Raw genomic sequence first — 264 nt, 5'->3', positions numbered from 1 at the left:
AAAGCAGTGCCCTGCAGGAATTTTTGCCTATCAGCAAATTTCGAGTGTTCTTACCACAAAGGGCATACCGGGCGAACAACACTAAGTATATATAAGCAAAATCTGCTTACCTTATTTTAGTGGTCACCACTAGTTTAGTTCGTCAAGCCAGCCCAACGTGGTCTTCCACCCCCGCTCCTTTCCAGCACCACATTGAGAGCCAATATGTGGTGGTTTCTACCGCTGCTGTGAAGAATCTTTCTCAGAGTCTTGGAGTTTTGATGC

Source organism: Sinocyclocheilus grahami, unplaced genomic scaffold, assembly GCF_001515645.1.
Source record: "Sinocyclocheilus grahami isolate Dianchi unplaced genomic scaffold, SAMN03320097.WGS_v1.1 scaffold623.1, whole genome shotgun sequence".
Lineage (NCBI taxonomy): Eukaryota > Metazoa > Chordata > Actinopteri > Cypriniformes > Cyprinidae > Sinocyclocheilus > Sinocyclocheilus grahami.
This window is presented reverse-complemented; position numbering follows the sequence as displayed.